The 8,096-nt window shown below is 39.7% G+C and overlaps 1 pseudogene; it reads right to left on the minus strand.

Annotated features, from left to right (window-relative positions):
* Nucleotides 1–1,118: 1,118 nt before the first annotated feature.
* LOC112834039 (small ribosomal subunit protein uS2-like) lies at nt 1,119–2,309 on the minus strand (annotated as a pseudogene).
* Nucleotides 2,310–8,096: the final 5,787 nt, after the last annotated feature.

Genomic DNA, 8,096 nt, shown 5'->3' on the forward strand with positions numbered 1-8,096 from the left:
GAGCAACCAGGAACCTCAACACCAGTACAGAATTTTACATATATAAGAAATGAAATATAAGCATATGAAATATGTAAATATGAGCTCAAACACCAATTTCAGTCAATGAAAGTAGGTAAAGCTAATAATCTTAAACTGTTACACTATTCTTCTTCTGACATTACAATATATATAAAAAATCCACTTAGCAGTAACTTGACCTTAAATGTTTCAACATAATGAATCTTTGGAAACAAGTTATGAAAATGTGCAAACAGGAACAGCAGAACTGAAATTGAACACTGACTGAAAGGATGTTAAATACTAAAATCCAAAGAGACAGGGTCATTAATAAGAGCTTTTAGTTTTAATGTTTGACAACTGATCCTTAATCCTAGAAAAGATCAAAGTAGCAGTAGACAAGTGTAAAGGATATAGCATAAAGAATGTAGGGCATTGAGTCAAAGAATGACAATGCAAATATGTTAAAGAAATTTGGTCAGGATGCTATACACTAGTGCAAAAAATGTAGGATCCTGTTCTAATTCTCCTAATTAAATAATAACTGCTGATAACTTGTCTATTGCCTTGCTTTTTAGAGGCAAATGGTATTTAAATGCCTAAAGTTGTTTCATCTATGCTAGTTCTGTTAAAATTATATGCTTCTATTTGCAAAAGTCTTGACAGCAAGAGTTAGATGATTGTTTATGTCGTTGACATTCCATCAGAAAAGAGAATATATTTTTAATCCAATTTTTCAGAAGTAAAATGAGTAAATATACTAGACAACTTTCAATGTCTCTTTCAACCCTTAGATTCTTTCAATTATTTCTATTGATCTATCCTCAAATTCAGATTTTTTCCTCAGTCATGTCACATCTACAAATGAGCCCGTAGCAGCATTCTTCATTTATGTCATAGTGCTTTTGATACCTTGCATTTCTTTTTTTTATTCCTTCTTAGATTTGCCATTTCTCTGCTTATATCACCTCTACATTCTTGCATATTGTCCATTTTTCCTATTAGGACTGCTACAATATTAGTCAGTTATTTTATTTTATTAAAGAATTTTTTTAAGAAACTTTATTTTCTTTCAACCTTATTTCCATTTTCTACCTGAGAGTCTGTGGATGAACAACTTAAGGCCACTCAGTGGTTGTTCTTACCCGTTGAGTGGCCAGAGCAGTGAGACATGCAGACCGGTCCTCAGTGGCAGGCTGAGCGCTCTAGTCTTTAGTGGATAACTGCTGGGTAGGCACAGAGGACACCTGCCTTCAGATCAGCCTGTGACCTTGGGCTGAGGAGCAGTGAACTTAGGAGCTGGAGCAGTCTATTCACCCTGAAATTCCTCCTTAGTCACATAGCCTTTTCAGCAGTGATCTGCTCTTCCTTTTTTTTTTTTTTTTAAAGATTTATTTATTTGAGAGAGAGAGCAAGAGAGAGCAAGTGAGCACACGAGTGGGGGGAAGGGCAGAGGGAGAAAATCTTCAAGTTGACTCCCTGCTGAGGGCAGAGCCCCTCGCCCCTCGAAGGGGCTCAATATCACGACCCACGAGATCATGACCTGAGTGGAAACCAAGAGTCGGACATTTAACCGACTGAGCCACCCAGGTGCCCCTTTTCTCTTCCTTTTCAATCTCTTTTCAGGATTTCTGTAAAAGGAGAAATCAGACATGACCTCCTATGGATGTTCATAGATGCTGCCGCGCATGTGCAGTACTTTGGCGGGCAGCCCCAGCAGACCCACTGAGTGAGCTCCCTTGTTCTGCAGGATGTCAGTGTTCACGCACTGCAGAGGAGAGTCTGTGTTACACCGAGCGGTGGTAGGCAGGTTAACGTAAGACACTTCTGTGAGAGGCTGATGGTAAGCCTTGGGATCAGTTATTACCAGAAGCTTTAGTTCCCGGAAGACTGCCTGGATCTGGTTCCAGGTTCCGGGAGGAAGTGGCCAGCGATAGGAGTGGTTCCAATGGCAGCAGGAAAATCCAGCACAGCCTACTGGCCAGTATTCCCAGACAATATGGCACTGCCATCAGCTGAGTTTTCAATGGCAACAATGGCATGAGCCATCAGCAGAAGCTTCTCTCAGGGTCTCTTCAGATGATATAGATGCCATCACTTTTCCTTTTTTAGATGTACTGTTCCATTTCAAAGTCACGGTCAGTGCCACCTGAGTGGGTTCCTGCTGCAAGCAATTGGAGGACATCCTCCCTCTTCATTTGCAGGACATCAAGGACTCCAGATACTATGAAAGTTTCCCTTTCAGTTACAGCGGGAACCCAGAACAATGCTGTATAGACCTCTCTAGATAGTGCAGAAAGGCTAATCATAGTTATTTTAAATTCTCTGCATGATATTCCCTAAGCCTGTGTCATATCTGAAGCTGGTTCTAACATTTGCTTTGTCATTTTAAAGAGTGATTGACTGATTGATTGGTTAATTGATTTATTGGGGGAGTAGGTGTGACTGGGGGGAGGGGCAGAGGAAGAGGGAGAAGGAGAGAAGCAGACTCCCCGCTGAGTGCAGAGCTCAACTCGGGACTCCGTGCTCAGTCTCAGTACCCTGAGATCATGACCTGAGCTGAAATTAAGAGTCAGATGCTTAAGTGACAGAGCCACCCACGCGCCCCTTGCTTTGTCATTTTTAGACTGTGTTTTTTTCTTGCCTGTGGTAGGCCTTGTAATTTTTTGTTGAAAGGTGAATATGATATGCATGAACAACTAAAACTGAGGTAAATAGGCCATTAGTATGAGGCTTTATGCTAATTTTTGCTGTCGCTCTAGATGCCAGGAGCTACAAATTCCTCTAAGGTCTGTGTTTTATTTTCCCTCTTGACATGGGGCTTCCCTAAGTATGCCACTGCAGAGAAAGTCTGTTCCTTGCAGAACTTACAGGTGTCATCCACTGTTATATAGGAACCCTGTTGGTGTGGTGGTATGATAGGGGCAATGGGAAGCATTCTATAATCTTTACATTTCAGCGTTTTAGTGGGCCTTTTTGTCCTTGGACTATGACCTTCACAAGTTTTTCTCTAGTGGTAGAGCTTCTCCTACTTCCCTTCTAGCCTGGACTCCTTTCCATGCCTGCAGCTGTATGAATCTATTTCCTTGAAGTCCTGATCCCTGTTGACTATGTTTTGGGGGATTTTCTGGTTTTTTGTTTTGTTTTGTTTTAATTTTTTTTAAAGATTTTATTTATTTGACAGGGAGAGAGAGGCAGTACAAACAAGGGGGAGCAGCAGGAAGAAGGAGAAGCAGGCTCCCCGCTGAGCAGGGAGCCCAACTCGGGACTCGATCCGGGGACCCTGGGATCATGACCTGAGCTGAAGGCAGCTGCTTAACCGACTGAGCCACCCAGGCGCCCCTGGTTTTTGTTTTATGCCTCTTCAAGTGAAACAGGAAGGCTGGAGGTGGGTGGAGGGGAAGGAATTCTCTTCTGCCAGCTGGGATAAGGCTCCAAAAAAGTCCTTTCCACAGGAGAGGAGTCCCTCATTATGGTTAAAACTGTTGTTTTATTTCCTGGTGATTTCTCTTCCCCCTTCCCCTGCCAAGACCACCACAATCTTTCTTGGATCTTCACAGTGAGAACCTAGTACAGGTATGAGAATCAAAGCCCATGAAAATGTGGGACCCTCTTAAGACTGCAGCCTCCAGAAGTTTCTCACTCTTACCTTGGTCCCTGTTCAGCTTCCAGCGATCCACCAAAATTACCGTGACAGTGTTCCTACCAGTTTATTGTTCCTGCAGCTTCTGTTCCCCAGTAGCAAGTGTCACCTGTGTGTCTCTGGATAAACCTGTCCACTCAGATCTCTGGGTGGCAATTTGTCCTGAGACCTCAGTTCTCTGAGGAGCTCAAGAATAGTCATGAATATCAGTTTGTCCACATTTTTTTCATGTTGTAAGGACAGCGGTAACAACTTCCAAGTTTTCTACATGTCAAAGCTGAAGCCAGAAGCATTTAAGTTGTTATAAGTTATTTCTAATTGGATATTTCTAAACTTGTAGGCAAATGTAATTCAAGATTTTAAAGTATTCTATCAGAACTACATATCTTGTCATTTAAGTATATTTTAAAACCTAAAAAAAGCTGATTTTAAAAAGGCTGCCCGTGTTGGATATTAGTTGAAATGAGTGTTTTAATTTTTGGCAATTTTTATTGTTGATAGTGAGAATTGTTTTTTGTTATTTAGTTTATAAGACAATTGCTTCTCAATTAATAAATATAGCAATCCTAATCTGCCATTTCATGAAATCTTCCTCAGAGGCCACATTATGTATACTCCCATTAACTGAGTAATGTTTGTTCTTATTTTGTTAGCTTATTTTGGGTATTAATATATTTCTTTAAATAAATCATATCTGACACTTTGAGTTCAGCATTTCACCTTATATTTATGAAATTATTTGTTCTGGTTTCTTAACCTAAAATATTTTTTAAATTACATTTAGTGTCACAATCTCAGGATTATTTTCATTATTGAAGTTTCTCTGGAGTAAAGGGAAAGCATTGTTACTGAAAGGGTTCTGGTTCAGAACATGCTATCCCAAAATATGGCCCTTTGGCAGATTGAATAATTTAAGCTGAAAGAATTTGAGAAAGAGCAGGTGTTGGAGGGATTCTCACTATTCTCTCTGAAGCAGGTCATAAGACCCTCATGTGAGAGGTGCTCCCCCCCCCCCAAAGGAAAGGAGTATCCTTATCTCTGAATGTGAATGAATGGGTCTTGCTAAGTTTCCTCTGATTTATTACATGTAGTTCATACCCTTTTTATCATTTTCCCACAACTTGTCACTGCTCATCAAAACTAGCATAAAAACATTCAGGTTTAACTGCCTCCTCGGATCTTCACTTTCTTCTTCTTTTTTTTTAAGATTTATTTATTTTTAGAGAGAGAGAGAGGAGAGAGAGAGAGAATGCAGAATGGGGAGGGGCAGAAGGAGAGGGAGAGGGAATCTCAACCAAGCTCCCTGCTGAGCACAGAGCCCGACAAGGGACTCAACTCCACCACCCTGAGATCATGACCTGAGTCGAAATCAAGAGTCCGGCACTTAACCAACTGAGCCACCCAGGTGCCCCAGATCTTCACTTTCTTTTGAAGGCTCCTATGTGACATAAAACTTACATTAAATAAATTTATATGCTTTTCTCTTCTTAACCTGCCTTTTGTTATGAGATCCGGCCAAGAACCTCGAAGGGTAGAAGGAAAAAGATATTTTTTTCTTCCTGACATTGTAAATAAAGTTTTATTTTTGTCTTGTGTGTGTGTGTGTGTGTGTGTGTGTGTGTGTGTGTGAGGTGGTCACTGACAGATATTTTTAACAAATCAGCAACATTCTCCAAGTTTAAATAATCATTATTTTGGCATATTATAAGAAAGATTTCATCATTGGAATGGTTCTATGATAAGTTGTTATCTTGTGTCATATGCCAGGCCAATTGTAGTTCAGAGACGGTTTTAATCAGCTAGTCCTGGGAAGCAGAGTGCCTCTGTACGACTCACCTTCAAGGTTTCTGGTTTCTTGAATTGCTGTATAAGTATAGGCTTACATAGAAATAAATTTAAATGGTGTTGTATTCTTAGTTGAAGTAAACTACGACCCTGAAATTCTGTAGGACAATGACGAAAGCAAATGTTGGAGCTTAGAACTTTTGGATACAGTTCACGAAGAATGGAAATGAATTGGGATTTCTCACTTTTTTCCAATGAAACTAAATTCTACTGAAAGGCCCCAAATTATTTTATCTTTCTGAGAATCCTCTAGACAGGTATGTGTCTTGCTTAAGAGGAGAGTTTGTGAGATATCTGAGTCAGTTCAATCTCTCCCTCTCTCAAAGCTATTACACATATTCTCCTCTCTACAAAAGCCTTCAACACCTCATCCCTCTTCCTCATTCTTAACTGATGGTCTTGTTTCTTATTTCATGGAAAAATATGAATCTGCCAGCCTGCATCTGTAATCACCTCCTGTGGTTAAACGTATGGGTAGTACTTTGTCCTAAAGTCAACTCCTCCTCTGGTGTACTGACTCTCATCACCTCTCACCTGCTCAAAGACTTCATGCCTGCAATTGTTCCCTCTCCCTTCCCTCATCAACAACAAAAACAGGACAATAAACTCATCCTGATTCTACATCTCCTTCAGCTCCATTGTCCACTTCCCTGCTTCCCTTCACAATGTCACTTCTTAAAAACAATTGTCTGTGCTCATTCTCTACACTTCCTGTTTCCCACACTCCCTTAAATCTACTCCAAATCTGCTTCTGTCTCTTTCCCTCCAAAAGAACTGTTTATTCAAAGTCGCCAGTGACCTCCATGCAACCAAATCCAAGTCAATTCTCAGTCCTGTTGCTGCCTCACCGAGAAGCACCTTTTGGCTTACACAAATGGTTTTGTAGCTTTTGACACAAATGATTATCCCTTCCTTCTTGAAATACTTCCTTTACTCCATACCAAGGACTCTTTTTTGCTCTTGATTGTCATCTATCTCATTGGCCACTCCTTAACAATCTCCTTCATAATATCTGGTTCTGCCTTGATAATCTCTAAGTTGGTCTACCCCAGAGAATTTTTTTCTCTCTATATATATTCACTTTCTAGGTAATGTCATTTAGTTCTATGGCTTTCATGCCATCTGTGTAACAATTTTAAAATTAATGTCTACCTACTCAACAACTCCATGTGGATATCTACAAGTACCTTACACATAGATTGTCTAAAACTAAACTCTTGATTAGATCTGTTCTTCCCGAAGTCTCCATTATGTATGCATTTGGGTATTATTATTTGCCAGGTACTAAATGTCAAAAAACAGAAAGGTAATTTTAAAACCATTTTTAATAATTAACATTTGTTTTTAAAAATATAGTATGATATAATTTCTCCAGTGTGAATTATGCTTCTTTAATTGAAAATATCTCTTATTTTAAGGTGATGAAAACTAACATACTAACGGAGGAATTTTTTTCTTTTTAAACCAAGAAATACTGATTCTATTGCCACTTAAAAGATAATTTGGGCTGTGTGCAGCAGGGGATCTGAGAAGAGAGATTTCTAGGGGCCTGGACAATGTACTGTGACATGGGGAGTTGGGGAGTTTGGCTCTGGGAATGCGATATGGACTGTGGGCTCCAATCTCAGTCAGGACCTTGGTTCTAGAATGCAGTGTAGTGCAATCAACTAGACCCAGTGGAGTTGGTTGCAGCTTTGTAGTAACAGCCCTGAAGGTGAATGATGCATTTAGAACAGTGGGAAAAATCAATTTCTGTAGACAAAGCCCTTAATGATGATGATACTCTTAATGATATTAATTGCCCTCAAAGAATATAATCAAAATGAGGAAAAGTTCATGATGGTTCTGATGACAAATCCCAAAGCATTGATATAATACCAGCCGCAGCTACAACCCAGCGACCAAATCCTGTGACCACTGTTCCAGTTGGTTCAACCATAGTAGTAGATCTAGCTCAAGTCCAACTGTTGTCTCTGCTTTGATTCCCACTTCTGATCTGTACCCATTGCTCCAGCATCACGGACAGGATCTTCTGAACCTGCACCTCCTCGTGCAACTAAACAAGAGAAACCTGCCCAGAAGCCAGTGGAGACTCTAGTGACTACCACTAGCCCAATACCAACCAAATGGCACATTAGGAAATTCTTGGTAAAAACCTTTTTGAAGATGCAACAGGAGCACTTGCAACAGTTGGTCTTATGAATATATGGCAATGAAATCACGTCAACAAGCTGATTTCAACAACCCCGAGGAAGCAGTAAAGTACTTTTTTACTTTATGAAATATTTTAAAAATTACTAATAAACTTTATTTTTAGAGCAGTTTTAGGTGTACAGAGAAACTGAGCAGACACTGAGAGAGTTCCCATGAAGATATATATATATACATATATATATATATATCTTCCCCTAACCCCATGGTTTCCATTAACTTCTTGTATTGGTATGGTACATCTGTTAGAATTTATGAACTGATATTGATACAGACTTTATTATTAACTTAAACTCCTTTGTTTACATTAGGGTTCCTTCTTCCTGTTGTACTGGTCTATGAGTTTTGACAAATATATGAGGTCATGTATTCAGTGTTACAGTATCACACAGATAAG

This window comes from Callorhinus ursinus, unplaced genomic scaffold (assembly GCF_003265705.2).
Source record: "Callorhinus ursinus isolate GAN/ISIS: 27379988/994484 unplaced genomic scaffold, GSC_fseal_2.0 scaffold1, whole genome shotgun sequence".
NCBI classification, from domain to species: Eukaryota; Metazoa; Chordata; class Mammalia; order Carnivora; family Otariidae; genus Callorhinus; species Callorhinus ursinus.